The sequence below is a fragment of the Peromyscus californicus genome, unplaced genomic scaffold (assembly GCF_007827085.1).
Source record: "Peromyscus californicus insignis strain IS unplaced genomic scaffold, ASM782708v3 Scaffold_9__1_contigs__length_137607984, whole genome shotgun sequence".
Lineage (NCBI taxonomy): Eukaryota > Metazoa > Chordata > Mammalia > Rodentia > Cricetidae > Peromyscus > Peromyscus californicus.
The window spans coordinates 111,623,186-111,640,707 of NW_026294617.1; the positions used below are offsets into that span (position 1 = coordinate 111,623,186).

The 17,522-nt window shown below is 35.8% G+C and overlaps 1 long non-coding RNA gene across 2 annotated transcripts; it reads right to left on the bottom strand.

The window, feature by feature from the left end:
• Positions 1-846: 846 nt before the first annotated feature.
• Positions 847-15,868, bottom strand: LOC128106393 (uncharacterized). 2 transcript variants are annotated; one of them, XR_008216689.1, is made up of 3 exons: positions 15,158-15,868; positions 13,571-13,798; positions 847-1,670 (listed from the first exon to the last, which is right to left on the bottom strand). It is a non-coding gene; the product is annotated as an uncharacterized LOC128106393 (long non-coding RNA). The 2 variants fall into 2 exon arrangements; XR_008216688.1 differs by lacking the exon at positions 847-1,670 and adding an exon at positions 5,122-5,647.
• Positions 15,869-17,522: the final 1,654 nt, after the last annotated feature.

A 17,522-nucleotide genomic window follows, 5' to 3' on the forward strand; every position in this document is an offset into this window, starting at 1 on the left:
CTCCTCTCTCTCTCTCTCTCTCTCTCTCTCTCTCTCTCTCTCTCTCTCTCTCTCTGACTACATATCAGGATGTAGCTCTCAGCTACTGTTCCAGCACCTGCCTGCATGTTGTCATGCTCCCCATCATGAAAATGGACTAAACATCTGAAACTGTAAGCAATCCCCAATTAAATGTTTTCTTTCATAAGAGTTGTCTTGGTGTCTCTTCACAGCAATAGAGCCGTGACTAAGAAAGATACTCATAGTTAAAATATTTTAACTTAAAATTTTTAAATACAATGAGGATTTTTGAAGTTGGACTGATGCATTATAACATGCTCATGAGCCTAGGTGGACAAGGGAAGAATACAGTTTGAAAGTGATATATTTGGGTGTCAAGATAACAAGGATTAGAATTATGATGGTTACTACTGTCAACTTGATAGAATCTAGACTCACCTGGGAGACAGGCCTCTGGGCATGCCTATGGGAATTATTTTGATGACATTAATTGGACTGAGATTTGCCCACTCTAGGTGGCATCATTCTCTGGCTGGGATCCTGAACTATGTAAGTAGAGAAAGCAAGCTGAGTAGCAGCAAGCATTTATTCATTGCTTTATTGTTTTGTTTTGTTTGTTTTTTGTTTTTGCATCCTCACAGGGACTACAATGTGACTGACTGCTTTGTGCTCCCACCGCCTGGATTCACCATGCTGGACTGTTGCACCCCTGAACCATGAGCCAGAGTACGCTTTTGTATACTTTCTCCTTAAAGTACTTCTGTCCGGTTATTTGATCAAAGCAAGGGAAAAAGACATTTAAAAAGTAACATTTTAAGAAAGTCAATGTCCTAAGGAGAAGAAATTTGAAATATCTTAACCAAATTACTTTTATAAATTTATTTTTATATGAACAAAATATTAAAGAGACATACAAAATATTAAAACCTAAATGAGCATTTAAAAAAAGATAAGGTTGATAGTATAAGTAATTATTAAGCACTGTATTACAAATAAATATAAACACCATTGTGTCCTTGGTAGTGTATAAAAGCACTAGTACATCCCATAATCTATAAATTTCATATAAAACTTCAGTTCTTATAATCTATTAAACTCTCTGTTTTAGCTTAGTCAAAGGAAAAGAACAGATTCAGAAGAAAAAATAGTCTGTCACCATGTTAGTCTTATGCTAAATATAATTAGATATTTGACGAGTTGAATTCTATAACTCTACAAATTCCAGCATTTGAGCCCCCAGAACACAGTCTATAAATAGGTGAGTTGAAACAAGAGAGAGGAAGTGTGTATAGCTGACTAGGTCAGCAGCAATCAGCAACAATGGAACAGGCTGACGCAGTTCAGGGGCTGAGTTCTTGCCAAGTGTGTGCAAGGCTCCATGGTTCAACACCCACCTTTGGAAAACACAATTGGTGTAATTGTTACAAATACTCTTGAAGAGTCAAAGAGAAGAAAATGTGGCCGTGGAAAACCGCGAGAGCAAGAGAATCTCCCTGAATCCATCCGCTGCCTTGAAATAATGTAGATACAGCCCACGGGTGAGTTGGAAGTCAGAGAGGAACCCACAAGTCATCCTCAACTCTTTTTCTTTCTTCTCTCTCCTGTCACTTGCCGGTGCTTCCAACTTGTTTAATAAAAAAGGCCATTGCAGTTTAGAGTGAAATAACTCTCTGGAAAATAAAGTGAGGGCAGGGAAAGAGAGAGACAAGGAGGAGAAAGAACAAGAGAGAAGGCAAAAGAAAAAAATATATGTTTAAAGGCAAACCAATACAATCTACAATTATACACACTTTCAAAAAAATGTTTAGCTGGGCGGTGGTGGCGCACACCTTTAATCCCAGCACTCGGGAGGCAGAGGCAGGCAGATCGTTGTGAGTTCAAGGCCAGCCTGGTCTACAGAGGGAGATCCAGGAAAGGCGCAAAGCTACACAGAGAAACCCTGTCTTGAAAAGAATTAAAAAAAAAAAATGTTTAATCTCCATTTCCCTCCAATGTTCACTGCCTAACATGCAAATTTGCATGGTTTGCATGAGAAGAAATTAAAAGATTGCCCACCACTGCAAAGAGAAAATGTAATTGAATTCAAAATACTTGAATTATTACAAGTTAATATTTTGAAAATGAAAATGAAAAATAAAACTATTGCCTCCAGCCTCCAATACAACTTCCCGAATATTTTAGGATCAAAATCTTGATCATCTTCTGAAGAAAAAATTAAGTGAAAACTTTATTGAAGGTAGACTCCCGAGTGAAAAGTGATCAGTTTATCCCCTGAAATGATTGAACACTTCAAGCTACAGAGGAGCTGCCCATGCTGATCTACGGAAGATAGTTAAGATACTCTGACCTGGACTAATACAAGATAAAGATATTAATAATGAGATTTGGGGAGAAAGACATTAAAAATGACATTTGGGGAGACCTAAAGATGATTTCTTGTTATCGTTGTTTTTTACTCTTTTTGAGGGGCAGGGGGTACTACCCAGCTCCCAAATAAATCACACACAGAGGTTTATACTTAATTATAAATGCCTGGCCTTAGTTTGCTTTTTTCTAGCCAGCTTTTCTTAACTTAGCCCATCTATCTTTTGCCTCTGGGCTTTTCACATTCTCTTACTTTTGTAAAACTTACTCTTATTTCATGGCTTGCTGTGTAGCTGGGTGGCTAGCCCCTGGAGTCCTCCTCCTTCTCTGGCTTTTTTTTTCTCCTCCCAGATTTCTCCTTCTATATATTCTGTATATTCTCTCTGCCTGCCAGCCCTGCCTATCCTTTCTCCTGCCTTGCTATTGGAAAACATTTTATTAGAACATGTGGGTATTCATTTGCATGTGGTCATTACTATCACATTTTCTGATAATAAATACTGTATTGGACTCTTGCTTGGGAAGGGGGTAAATGTGCTTCATCTCTACCCATGTATTATTTCTGCATCAGTGATATATTTATTCAAAAGGTTGTCACTCTGAGCTCCTTCTAGGCCATCCCTTGAAATTTCATTAATGCAGTGAAAGGAGACAATAAAAAATATTCTATAAGACAAAGAGTATGGTTAATTATCTGAATATACCCATATCACCTTTTATAAGTAAATTAGCATTTAATTGTCTACTGCTTTCTGGTGGTCTTAATCTGGCATTTTTCTAACATATGCTGCTTATTTTCACTATTTAAAGCCAAAGCACAAGACACTATCAGCCCACTAGAGAACAGGCTCAAAGAACTGTAGCTATGTGTATCATACAGTGTCTCACATGGTGCTCAGGCACAACGCTGTCCAAACATGAAGGTAACTGATGGATTTCTGAGCCCATATTCTCGTGTTCTGAGTAATACTCCACATACAGAATAACCAGCACTGACTAACAACACATTATTTATTTAGTTTCCAAGTAAACAAGTGTAAATGTTAACTTCTTTCTAGACTTTAATACAAGACTGGAGCGACCCTGGGGTTCCATCTAATTAAATAACTAATAGTACCAGTAACTTATATTGATATTAATGGATTTCTCAAATAATCCTTTTAATACTAACAACTGTACTTCAAATACTTCAAATACTTCACTTATTGCGTGCATGCCTACTGGAGACCCAGATCTAATATATGTGCTAGTATGTTGCTGATTACTTTGACATAATACCAGAACTAGACTGAACAATATTCGGGATAGAATTTCTTATGACTCTAAAAATTCCTTTCAATCAGTTAGGAAATAAGAAAACAAAAGACTATCATCCGAAGTTTTCAGAAAACATGACAGTTTCTGGACACATGACTAATCCTAACAAAAGTGCCATGCTCAAAGATTTCTCTAGCTATGGACGTCACCTCAAATATATATGTAAATATTTATACAGCCCTACCAGAAGCATGCTATGGAAATGTTCTTTATTTTCCTGAGTTGGTTTTCTAAAAAAAAAAAGAAAAAAGAAACAAACAAACAAAACATGCCTTACTGTCTTTCCTCTATTATGTAATCAAGAAGGTTCTTATTGTTGTAATGACTAATAATGGAAGAAATAAAACATGGCCACAGGAACAAGTGTACATCCATGAAAACACACATACACAGAATGTCAACAACCAGGCTAGAGGCTGTGATTGAGCATCACGTTTAACACTGTGCCTCCCTGCTGCTCTTCTATTCATTGTGGCATGTCCCATTTTAACTGATATTTTTGTAAGAAGTTTTCCCAGCCTAGATTAACTTGCTAAAACTTCAACTTAGAAGTTCAATGGGTTAGTCATGTTTCATAAGAAGCATAATGTGAGAATTGATTTTTAACCACAAGCAAACATACATTGAATTTAGCTTTCTGCATGTTGCAACAATCCTGGAACCTATTTTTTTTGTTAATAATCCCTAGAAAAGTAATAACATGTGGGCAAAGCCTCTATTCCCTTGTCTTTGTGTTGTGTTAAGGTAGCCCACCTTTTGTGATGGCTGTTTTCCTAAAATGACCACAATGGGTGGGTGGAATTTGCCTTCCTGAGCTTATTAGCCTTAATTTGGAAGTCTTTTGAATTGAAGTGTCTCTCTCTGACTGCCCTCCTGCTCACTCCTAGTGAAACCACACAGGAGTCTTTGCTTTAATTAATTAGGGTATAATTAAACAGCAGGTAGCAGGCAGAAGCCTGAGAGTCACTTCCATCTGTTCCATGGGGTCTCAGGATGACAGCTAGAGTCCCCTTATGCATTTTACCTTAAGCGGTTTTTGTATTTTAATTTTCAGCTATCTCTTATAAATTGCTCTTATAATTTCACTTGATAATTTAACACTTCAAACTGGAGTCCCTCCAGCATTTACCCTGAAAATATACAAAGATGATTATGAAAGGGAAGCGAACATTTAGATCAGCAAACACAATTAAAAGAACATATCATCACTTATTATTATGAAGTGGGGGGTAGATTCCCTTCCATGAGAGTAATCAATTTTAATTTAAAGATAGTGGTAATTTAAAGACACAGGAAAGGTTGGTGGTGTTTCAGAATATGATGATGACATTAGCTTCAGGGGGGCTTGGACTGTTGTATTTGTTTCCAGTCTGAATAGAATCCTTGAACTTAAAAAAAAAAAAAAAAAAAAAAGAATCCTTGAACTTTCAAAACCAGGAATGTAAAGCATTTGCAAAAAACATTACCTTAAAGGATTTCTAAAATTTCAGAGTAAAACAGTAATACTTTGTATCAAATACTAATACACTTGCTATTTTAAAATGAAGAATTTTTAAAAAATGGATAATATTGCTTAAATGAAATTTCAAGTCTCTTGAAGAGCACATAGATACCTATTGGATCCATTCATTTATCTCTACAAGTATACAGGGGTGCTCAATCAATATTTGATCATCACCAGCTATTCAATCGGCTATTTGATTTCCTTGGCCACTGTGTAAATCTCACCTTGTTCCTTGGTTGCAGCATGTCAACTCTACAGAAGCCTAAGTCTTTGAATGATTGTCAAGATCACAGTGTGACATTGCTCAGAAGTAAAACTCTCATGTTGAGGTTTGGCTTCAGGTTCCTCATATTAAATACCAAGAATGGCTTTGATGATGTCATGTGGTGTGAGATATGAAGGAAGGTGGAAAAAAATCAAGGAAACCCATGCATCCGAGTCTGTGACATAGGCTTGTTTTATCTAGATATTAGAAAAATAAACAATGAATCCATTACAACTATTATCCATTAAACTTCAGCTTTAACATTAGAGGAATAAGAATGATATAATCACTAAGATACCATCAATTGGATTGGTTTAATCAGCATATGTTAATTGTATGGGGAGTAAACACGAAGCAGTCTCTACTTAAGAGATATTTTAAACTCATTATTATTAATACATTTTTCATTATTTAAAACAATTCTCAAATTCAAATATATTTTGATCATATTTCCCCTCCCCCAAGTCCCTCCAGATCCCCCCCTTCCACTATCCACCCAACTTTAAGTTTTCTCAAAAAAATAAATAAATAAAAATAAAAATCCAATACAGCATCAAAACTAAGAAACAAAATAAAACCACATCCAAAAAGATAAAAGAAAAAAAAGATACAAAATATTTTGGTGACATATTGTTTATACTGTGAAAGAGGTAAACAGTACTATAGGAGCCTGTCATAAAAGTATGTTATCAAGACAGGAAGATCAGGGATTAATCTTTGTATGAGGTGAGAGCAGTGAGCTGAACATGGTTGGAGAGAGGGAGAGAGGAGGGAGAGGTAGAGAGTTTCTCCACACAAGGAAAGAAACAGATATGCTAGTATGCCAAAGTTGTCTGAAAGTGTAGGTGGGAGAACTGTAATACTATTGCAGTCATCACAATGATGCAGTGGCCAGCTGCTGATCTCCCAGAGATCGTGTATGCAGGTTCCAGAGACACACCCACCAGCATTTTCACAGGACATCACAGTGCTTTTCACAGTGCTATAGATCCCATCTGTTTTCATATAAACACAAAACATGATGTGAAAAAGACAAACTTTGGTCTAAATAAGATTTTTCTTGGCTCAAATGATAAACTTAACATTTTACCATGTACAGTTTTCTTGTCAGGAAGCATCAATGCTATATATTTATTGTAAAGAAAGATTATAAATTGCTAGTCTTCCTGTCTGCAGGTAAACACAATAAGCTTTGGGAAAATTAAAGAGGCCAACACTTTGAATGCTTTTACACTTTGCAGTGATATTTCTGTCTTATTTAGAATAGCAATTAATAGTGCCACCTACCACTTCACTGTGATTGGCTACTATCGGTTGATGCTCTATTAATGTGCAGGAAGAGGTGACATTTTTGCAGCCCTGGGCTTCTCTTCATTTTCTCTCTTTACTGTCACCCATCACAATACTCATTTCAACTAAATATCAAGAAATTGTATTGCTATGACTATGTAATTATTGTTCACCATGAAATCAGGTGGTTTTTATTTATAAATAGTCTGATCTCTATTATCTTCCCATCTATTTTAGTAGATTTAAAAAATTATTGGTGTGAAACATTTTATATTTTAAGTGCTATTTTTCCATTCTCCTTTGTTTGGTTGGAGTTCCCGTAGTTTGATCAATAAAACCTTACAACTTTTTCATTGATTTTTTTTAACTTAGGAAACAATTTTTTAAGTTTCTAAAACATATTTTCTTCTAATTCTATGGCTCTTATAGTCATAAACCACTGATAAACATTAAACAAGACTCTGCTGATTGCTCAACACCTGAGATTAAAAATAAAAATGAGTAAACTACATTTTTTGTCCTCAAAAGATCTTTCCCCCTTTGAGTGTAAAGCTCACTGATTCTCTTAGACTGGTTATCCTCCAAGCCACAGGGATCTGCTCATCACTATTTCCATGGTGCTGGGTTTCAGGGTCTTCCTGGCCTGAACCACAGGTTCTGCATAGGTTTGTGGGGATTGAACTCAGGTCTTTGTACTTGTACAGCAAACATCTCACTGAAAGATGCATCTCCCTGGCCTTATCTTTACCTTACTTTATTTTACTTCAGCATGCAAAATAGAAGTTTTTCCTTCTGCTGTTTTCATAAATACTTGTTTTTGACTGACATCCCCATCCTTCCCTCATTTCTTTGATTCCACTGCCTACTTAAATCCTTGACTTTCATCTCACATGTGTTCACTACCGCCCTGAACATGAACTCTAAGACTCATTTGACCCTTCTCAGGGAACCTTTTCTAGTTTTCTGTCATTCACCCACAATCATTCCCACATAAATACACACACACACACACACACACACACACACACACACACACACACACACACACACACTCAAGCCAAGATCTACCTATGAAAGCAACAGTTTGTTCCTCTGTGTCTGTATTGCCTTACTTAATGTAATATTTTCAATTCCATACATTCTCCTGCAGTTTCATTTTTATTTAAAGCTGAATAAAATTCCATTGTGTATGAGACACATTTTTATTACCCCATTCATCTGTTTATTGACATTTTGGCCAAATTAATAAACATAAATTCTAAGTCATTAGATATTTTAGAATTTAATATTTTAGTGGGATTATGTAAGATTTTTAAGTGAGGTTGAGGATTCTCAATCATCTTCGATTTTGAAACCTTTGAGGCAAGTCTTTCTCCTATTTGGGACCTTTATTCTCACCTCTAGTGTTCAAAAGTCGATGATGATGTAATTTATGTTATTTATCTTTTGTAGACAACTTTGGATACTTTCTACATAAAAGCCTTTTTTTCCATCCTGGAAATGTTATAGTATTTCTTTGACAAAGTCCTATCCATGTACTTCTTAGAAAACGACTCCTCCTCATGCTGCACTTCCATGCTAATTTCTTATATTTTGACTTTGTAAAAACATTTACTTTTTTATTTGTGTGAGTAAGACTGAGTGAGAAATTCATAGGGTAACTTGCAGGGGAATTGGTTATCACCTCCTACCATGTGGATCCCAGGGATCAAAACCGACCATCAAGGTTTGGTAGAGAACAACCTTACCTTTGGAGCCATCTTGTTAATCTGAATATTGATTTTTTTCTCCTCTCTTCCATAATATTTTTAATTGAGATAGCATCTTTTAAATTATTTTAAATTTTTTATTTATTTTTATTTTATGTGTATGAATGTTTCCCTTAAATATATATATCTGAGCATGTGGTGCATTCAATGTCCACAGAGATCAGAAGATGGTGTCAGATCCCCTGGGACTGGAATTACAGACAGCTATGAGCTGCCATGTGGGTGCTGGATATTGAACCCAGGTTCTCTGGAGGAGCAGCCAGTGCTCTTAACCACTGAGCTATCTCTCCAGCCCAATAGCAACTTTATTAATGTATCTTATAAGTTCCAAGTCAATTCTACATAACTAGCTCGGATTTTTATTTTCTAGACACAGAAATCCTAGTAATCAGTATACTTTGAGTTATACCTTAACATATACATCACATAAACAAAGAAACACATATAATTATACTGAAAAACTTTTCAGAAAATATTATCTGATCTTACAATGGCCATTTATTTTTATATTTTTATATTGTTTTTATTTTAATGTAAATTTTACTGAGTTACTTCCTTATCATTGAGTTAACCATAGCTTAATGTATAAAAGGTAAATGAGGATACATTGTTACAGCACAAGAAAGATGTGCTTATGTTTTTACTATGTCAATTTGTGTTATCAGTATCTATTGGTCTGTCTCTGAGGCTCATCAGATTCTGCACAGAATACTCTAAATTCTTCCCTGGCAAATACACTCTATGGGACACTCTTCTCATTTTCAGGTAGTGAAAGACTTCTTATTCCACTTTCTATGTATTGTATTTTATGTAAACATTTATTTTAGTCTTTTAACTAATTACAAACTTTCTGTTATAACAGCATAAAATCAAAATTACCTCAAATTCCATTCCTATAGAAAACCAGGGATGAGGGATATTTCTAGGTAGTGAGAAGTGAGGTTGCATTATCAGTTCCACTATAGATTGTGTCCATAAAGCCTGAATCTGTTTTTGCCACACCAACAGGCAAGTCTATAGATCTTCCACGTTAAAACAACGTAAGTCTCATGGTCAGTCTCCTGACCACTTTGGCATGTCTATTGTTATTCTTGTTCAGCTCATCTTTTGGCAGTCATATTGATGAGACTATATTATGTAGACTGAGCACATCATTTTTAGAAATATATGTATATACATATGTGGATGTAACAACAATCAATGAAAAAAGAAGTTATAAATTTAAGAGATTGAGGAGGAGTATAAGGGAAGGAATGGAGGGAAGAAAAGAAAAGCAAAATAATGCAATTGCATTTTATATACTTTCAAAAATAAAATAAAATATTTAATTCTTTAATGATGATTCATGTCTACTGCTGGTTAAATCCCATGTCTCCCCATCACTTAAGAGCTCATGAAGATGGAACATTTGTATTTAAATCTTATTGTCATTCTTCCGGAGAGAAAAGAAAGACCCCAGAAGCTTGTTATAGTTACTACTGCCTCAGACCAAAAGTGATATAATGAATTTCTCATGGCTTTAGCCAGGTGATTCTCAGATACAATGAGCCTACTAAAGGTATGGCTATGTCCAGACTTTTAAAATGAGGGGAAAACATTTAGTCATACTACAACAATCACATAGGTATTCAGTGACTTCATGCCACCCCATCAGCTGAATGCCTTAAGCCTCAGATCTTCCACAGACCATGAAGCTAACTAAGCATCCTCATATGCACAGAGACCGCCATGTCAGTGTGTTGAATGTCTCAATAATCACTGTTTTCCTTCCTTCAAACCCAGTTCTCACTTCAGCTACTTTTTGTTTTAGTGGGTTTGCTTAATTTGATTGTTTTGTTGTCATTTTAGCAGTATTTTGGAAAAGGACAGAGTTATATTTTATGTGGCAATTGCTCTGTGTTGATAGGCTTTTGGCACACCCATGTATGCATGCAAATTTTGACATAGATTTAAAAAGAAAACAGGGTGATGAATACCTTATTTATAGATAAGATACATTAAAATCATCTTGAGGTTTCCTTTGTTCCCTTTGCCTTCGTTAAAATGGACTGCAATCCTGTACTGGAAAACAGTGCCATGGTCAAGGTACATGCTTAAAATGGGGGTTCTATAAGATTATAATGGGCATCATGTCAGGACACAGCATTATTCACATACTTGTGGTGAAGCAGACCTACTGCAGTGTGAGTTACATATAGGCATAGGTCATAAGAGCACTTGATAATAGTAAGTGGTGTTTCAGGTTCGTGTATTTCCTATGTATTTATTTTTAATCATTATTCAGGTATACTCTTCTACTTATAAAAATGTTTACTATAAAATACTGTGCTATATTACGTGAGCAGCAGTCTTGTTCATCTCATGTCTATCTCCTCTTGATGATACCATTTCTCTTATATTGTATTGACTATCATGTTGTTTTGTTTTACATGGCCCTAAGAGTAATAGGTTATACACATGTATACAGAAGTGAACTTCTCATTGCCTAGGTATGTACTAGGATGCCCCATCTTGGTCTGTGGTGTTTACAGAACAAATTGTGCAATGCCTCTTTTCTCAGCATGTATCCTCACTGTTCATTGACCCATGTCTGTATTTCCCATCTATCTTAACTTTGTGGTGTTCCTTCCCCATTCACAGTATAAAGACAGTGTGCCCTCCCCACTGTCTTATTCAAGAAATTTCTCCCAGGTATTTCTAAATATGCTTTCCTACCATGGTGTCACATTATAACTCTTTAACTTAAAATCTGTTCCTGGTTCTGTATGACATCACTCTAGATTTCTAAAGAAAATACCAAAGACAACGTATTTATTGGGGCCAAGTGTAGTTGTCAGATGATACATAGTTTCCTCCAGTTCTCTAAATTACCTCACTAATTCTAGTCTACCTGACCCTATAGCCAGCAAACCCTTCAATCTTGACTCCATTCTCTCAAAAGCAGGAGGTCTGTCCATGAGACTCAACACAGATGATGGTCCTCTCAGGACAAGCTTACCTGGTTTCCACACGAAGAACTACCCATCCCCACATTCCAGTAACAAAACTTTCACTGTCTTTTAGAGATATTTGTGACAAACATCTCATTTAATGTCTTGTTTTTTATGACATAGACAGCAAAGACTGCCTTATAATTATACCCCTCTTAATGCTGAACAGAGCATCTGTGAGGAAACGGAATCCTTATTTAATCCACCCATGTTTTTCCTACATGCTCTAGGAGAGATATTCTCATGCATATCTTCAAATTCCCCAATTTCTCAAAACTAAATCAATTAATGCAGCCTTTTGGTAATGTTATCTGCTGCTGTAACCTAAAACAGGGTTAGAGGTTGTTCGTCGTAATTGGATGTGCCAAAGATCCCGTTGTTCTGATTCTCCATGGGTAATGTAGACAGCTGGCCAGCTGGCAGGCACCCAGAAATTTTGCTTCTACCTATTAAGTGCTACCCAAACAACCACATCTTACAGATGCCGACACAAGTATGATATTTTTTATTGGACTGGTTTGCTTATAGCTGTAACTATATGCAAATAGCTATTTCTTAGGAAATGTATATCAGTTACATTTTAGGAATCAAGTTGTTACAATTACTTTTTAAACTATGCTTCCTAACTTTGATTTAACATTTACTCTGTAGTTTTAAGTTAACTATTTCATTATGTGGGAGGGTCAACTTATTCCTTGAAGAGTTTTAATTTATTTAGATTTTTTTAAATATCAATTTCAAAACTGTAATAAGGGACATATATATCATATTAAGTTAAAATAAGTCAGTCAGTAAACAAATTAGTGCCCAAGTCCTAGAGGCAAGTGACTTCAGAATCCAAATGTATTCTATCCTCGGAGGTGACAAAGTCCTGATTCTCCAGCATGCTTGGAGGAGGCCCTGAGGTTAGATCAACTTGGGTGGATTTCCTGTTTCACTGCAGGAAATTTTCATGATGAACATGGGAGAGGAGGGTGAAGAATAAGAACAAATTGCATTAAATTTCCAAATGTAAAGATTTACATTGAAATGAAAGAAACTTCTTTTGCTACATGTTTCGTTGAAGTGCACATGGCCAGATGAGCATTGAGACAGGACTGAAGCTAACGATCTACAATAAACATTTCTTTCTTTTTATTTCTGAGGAGAGTTGAAGATCAAGAACATATTTAAATAACACTCAAACACTAAAATATGACTAATCTAATTATAAAAACTCAACCAAATAAAACAATAGTACTGTCATTGCTAGAACTCTCTGTTCTACAAATGACTGTTATATAGAGTTCTGTTTCATTTTTGGTATTTTGATTCAGACCTTTGTTTTTCACTTGACTTGTGAAGGCAGGCCCATTTTTATCTCATTAAGTCTAAAAGTTTATTTTAAAATTCTTTGAATAAAACTGCCTATTATTTCTTATTTCATAATCAAGGCAGTAAGTCTGCAGACTCAGAATTAGTATTAAAGCAGTGCATAGGTGCGTATTAAGCTGCTGCCTTCGGAATTTAATTGTGTAGTGTTTACGGTGTTGTTTTCCTGTCTACTGCACAGTGGTGTGGTGATGTCAGCCAACACTCAATGTGATTTTTAAAACACTGACACTAAACAGTTAAAACACTCATCTAAGTATGGTAGCTCATGTTTGTAATCCCAATCCTTGGGAGCCTGAGGCAGGAGACTCACTGGAAGCTCAAAGCCAGCTTAGTCTGCATAGCATGATCCTAGCTCAGAAAAAAAAAAAAAAAAAAAAAAAAAGATATTGAATAAACTTCTACTTGCCAATGTTTACGTTGTTTTCTTATTTAGAAATAGTAAATGATAAGGGGAGGACTATACCAAAGAGATAAAAGAACCCAGGGCTCTAAAGCCGCGAAATTTTCCTTTTCTCAAAACTGAAACTCAAGGTTCCTCTTGTTAAGTCAACATGAAATAAGTCAGCGTGAACAAGATGTTAAAGAGAATGACAGACAGGCAAACCCAGGTCGCTTCCGGACCAGGATGTTAAAAAGAGTGATGGACAGGCAGACCCAGGGGCGCTTGGGCTTGTAGCTTTAGGAATCATAGCCTTACCTTTCTGTACTATAATTTTCTTGTTTGCTTCCTCCTCCATGGCTGAACAACTGATGAGAAGCGACCTCATTTATCACCTTCTTGAGAGCCTTCAAGCAAGTATTTGTGAGCCCTTGACATGCACTTCAGAATTAACTTTTTTCTCAAATCATAATAGGCTTGTACACTTGTTTTTTTAAATGCTGGAGCACTGTGAGTTCTCTCACTTCAAGTTCTTTTGAGAATCATCTGAAAACAGAGCGGGAACAATTTTAAAACTTAAAGAAGATTCAAGAAGAAAGAAACCACATGACCTTTATAATTGAAAACTCTTAGGAGGAAACCATCCCTGTAGCTGGAATTACTAAATTACTCAATTGTAGAGAAGCCACTTGGCACTCGTTGGCTGAGCTTCTCAAGAGAGTTGAATGCACAACATTGGAATCCACCATCCAGTGACCTGATCAACACGACAGCTGAAGCAAACGGTTCCGCTGTGCTGCGGGGGCTGTTTGCTTGGCCAAATACAGTCTCAGCAAGATATGCCTGGGAATATTAATTATGGAGACAAGCAAGGAACCAGAGGAAGCATACAGAAAGCCCCCAACGAGGAAGCAGCCTTGTTTCCCACAGAGTTCTACAGTGCACACAGACGTTCTCGCACACCGAGCACAGGCAGGCTTGTCCTCCTGCTGCTTTATGTTAATTAGGGAATAAATAAGTGGCCAACTGTAGTCTGTGGGCATATGTTGGTCAACTGTCTCTGTCTAATTAGGTTGTAAGCCCACTGAGCAGGCGCCTCATTTAAATCTATGTTCTGGAAAGCATTCCATGTCTCTGCTGAGGTCCAGTAACTGAGAGAAAGGAAGACAAGGACTGAGGTTTAATCAGAAAGGAAACAGAAAACATATATGAATCCATGTGTCTATGTTTATATCTTGCCTATGCTCATTAAAGAGTTGGAGTTAAGAATGAAACTGTACTTTTGATAGACCAGTGTCCTGCATGTTACTCAATATGTAGAGTAATAAAAATGTATAATTTATAATAAAACTTGCATATAACTTAAAAATTAATTTTGTTTAAATTTGTATCTGTTACTTCTGACTTATGTGTACAGTTTACAAAGGTAATAAGCATAAATGTCCAATGTAACAGTTACTCCTTTAAATAACATGTCAGGGTACTTATATCACAAACTGCAGAGTTGGCATCCATATGTGAATTGTTATAGAAATAAATAAATACCAGCACTTGGAAGACTGAGGCTGGAGGATCATTAGTTAGAGTCTAGCCTGGGCTACAGAATGAAATCTTGCCTCAAAAACTAAAATTTATTAATTATTCACGTTTATATATGTTTTATATGTATGTGACTTTGGGTATTTAATGATACTTTTCTATATAGCTACTCACCTTTTTTTTCTATTTCCCTAATTAGATAGAATTTTCTAGATACTGATAGTTCAAATAACTTACTCTAATTTGATCTAGACATATATACAGAGCACTTAGGCAAGAATTTCAGATACATCATTTCATTTGTTCTTTATGACACTTGGTTTTTAGTTACTTTCTAATACATGATAGAATTAAAGCCAAACTCACATTTTTTTCATGGCTCTCTCATGCCACACAATGGAAGCTGTTTAGATACAACAAGCAGATATCTGTGGATAAAGATGACCTATGTTAATGATGATCTGTGGTTTGGATATTCTCCTCTTTGATAACTGTGGAGAATAAAGCAGAAATTTTTAAACAAGTCAATTTGTTCACACCGGAAATTCCTTCAGTGACTATGAGAACCAGGGACTCTGTGTATTATATAGCCATGTGTCACATGCTCTCTCTGCCCCTGCATTGCTTTTGGATATTGTTCCAATATTATTCTCTGCCTGTTCTTCCCTAGTTCTTGTAGTAAGACCCATTGGGTTCCAGGTTAGACTTATAGGAACAAAGAGCAGCACTATCCCCATTAATCAGCAGGATGCACACATTTAGGTTACGCTCCCACAGTGGTGAAAAATGAATAGTCACCTTGTCTCTAAGATACTGCTTTTGTCTTAGGCTGAGGCTGCCCTTCACTCTGAATTTCTCTTATACACTCTACTTCCTTAAAATTGAATTCGTGACCTGGTGGAAAGATGAGGCTAAGACCATTGAACAATGGAATAGGGCTAGAGGTATTGAAATTTGCCAAGATCAACTTCTTGGAGAAGGCAATTATGCTGATATACAAAGACAATTTTTAATTGATGACCACACCCTGAATTTATGTTACATGGCAGCCTTGAATGCTTGGGTCAGAATTGAAGAAGTAGGAAAGAAAAGTTTTACAAAAGTTACAGGGCCCAAAAGAAACCTTCACAGATTTCTTACAAAGGCTGTCTTTCAGCAGTAAATAGAATGATACCAAATTCAGAAGCAAAACAGATAATATTTGAATCTCTGGCTTTTGAAAATGCTAATACAAGACAAAAGGGTAATTAGGCTATTAAAGGAAAGATCAGCATCCTTGAAAGAATGGATCTGAGATACAATTAATATTAAATTTCATGATCATGTTGATGCTTGGATAAGGAGAGGTGATTTCCAGAGGCTTGAAGAAAAAATGAATGTCAAATGTTTCAAGTGTAGTAAACAAGGTCACCTAAAAAGGGAGTGTAAACAGGGTGTTCCTAGAGTCAATGTTTTTGCTAGAAATAATCCCAATAAAATATCCCTCCCTTCTGGATTATGCAGAAGGTGTGGTAAAGGCAGACACTGGACTAAGGATGTAGATCAACAGAGTAATCCTTTGCCATCAGGAAACTCCCTGAGGGGTATCTCGCAGGCCCCCAAGTCAAGTTCAGTTCAGTCCTTTCCTGTTACCATGGAAGAAACCCCTTCCTAGAGCAATTAAAGAACCTAATGCCTATTGTAAAAAGCCATACTGCTCAGGGTGATAAAACAGCTATAGAAGAGAGAACAAAAAAATTCAGGAGAAACCATAAAGTGAATTTTTTGGCAAACTTTTATAAATGAACAAAGACCAAAATTAAAAATACAAATAAATGATGTTGTCATTGAAGGTCTTGTAGATATAGGTGCAGATGTAATAATAATTGAACCAGAATCTTGGCATCTAAATTGGCCTCTTCAGCCGGTAAATGCCCAGCTTTTAGGGATTGGAACATTATCCTATTGAAATCCTATTTTTATGACTTCCTAAATATAGAGTCACTTTCTCCAAGGGCTAATCCTACCCTTCTCAATCTGCTCTCAGGAGTTAGATATTTTTCAGGTTGAATCTTGGCAATTTAAACAGTATCTCCATCTACCTGTGATCTCTATCAGCATCTACTATCTCCATCATAATCATGCTACCTCTCCAATTATGTAAAATTTTCTTGAGACTGATAATTAAAATTATTTACTGCAACTTTAATCTAGATATGCTGTACACTAAGCACCAACACAAGCACTTCATATGTATAATTTTAGTTTTGCTATATGACATCGGTTTTTAGATATATTGGGACTATGTTAAATGTGTAAAATGAGAGTTTCTTGAGAAAAGTCACTTAGCTAGTGTTCAGTACAGCCAGGTTATGTCTTTCTTTCCCACTTACTGTCATCATGTAATATATATTTATATTACTATTAATATCTGCTTTTTTAATGTACTAGAATGGAAATCCTTAGCTGACAAAAATGTACTCTTTTATTCACTTTATGTCTAAAATAATAAATGCTTTGCTTCTAGTAAATTCTCTATTTCTGTTTCTCTCTCTCTTCTCATATGGATCTTCACATCCATCAGTGAGTGATGTATAAACAATAGTACAACATTGTATTTAAATTTTAAATGTCATTTTTAATAATATAGTTTAAACCACCTAGAATATCTAAAATTTCAGGGGTTTCCTGTTTACATAATTTTGTAATCATTTTAATGTTGTAAGAGTTAGATGAAATAATAGAATTTATT